This window comes from Phalaenopsis equestris, unplaced genomic scaffold, assembly GCF_001263595.1.
Source record: "Phalaenopsis equestris unplaced genomic scaffold, ASM126359v1 Scaffold001081, whole genome shotgun sequence".
NCBI classification, from domain to species: Eukaryota; Viridiplantae; Streptophyta; class Magnoliopsida; order Asparagales; family Orchidaceae; genus Phalaenopsis; species Phalaenopsis equestris.
In genome coordinates, this window is record NW_018165520.1 from 461502 (window position 1) to 462128 (window position 627).

The window sequence follows — 627 nt, forward strand, 5'->3', positions numbered from 1 at the left end:
GAGCTTGGTTCCTTGTTGGGCTGGCTTGAGTTTTGTTTCCTGTTAGGGAGCTTGGCTTTGGCTCTGTTTCTCGATTGAGCTCGGTTCGACCCAGTTGCAGGTTGGATTTGGCTTTGGTGCCTTGCTTAGTTCGGTTTTGGCTCTGTTTCTTGCTGAGGATTGGATTGACTCTAGGGTGAGGGCTGTATTTGCTTTGTCTTGCCCCTGCTAGGCTCGGTTTGGCTCTTAGTTCTTGCTGAACTCGGTTTTAGCATTGTTTGAAGTCACGGTTTTCAGTTGAAATAGTTGGATGTTTAAAGCTTTAGGGGAATCTGGATTTTAATGTTGTGAAGCCCGATTTTGGGCTTTAAGTGGCTAGCTTTGGTTCCTATTCCTACCCGTGAGTCTTATTAGTTCTTTTGGGCCCTCTTTGTTGCCTCAACTATAAGTCTTACCTGTTGTCTTTTAAGTTGCCCTTGGTTATGGGCCTTGTGAGTTGTTTCTCCTCTTCTGCCGACCTTGGCCGTGAGTCCTGCTTGCTGTTCAGTTCTTTGTAGTAAGCCCGATTGTGAGCATTCATGTGATTAGATGGGAAGATCTCTGTGCTTATTTAATATATGAAGTTATGGATCAAGTTGGAAGAATTTC

General features: G+C 44.7%; 1 protein-coding gene across 1 annotated transcript in view; it reads left to right on the forward strand.

Moving 5' to 3' along the window:
- Positions 1 to 627, forward strand: part of LOC110033049 (probable plastid-lipid-associated protein 10, chloroplastic) — a 37370-nt gene that overhangs the window by 22939 nt on the left and 13804 nt on the right.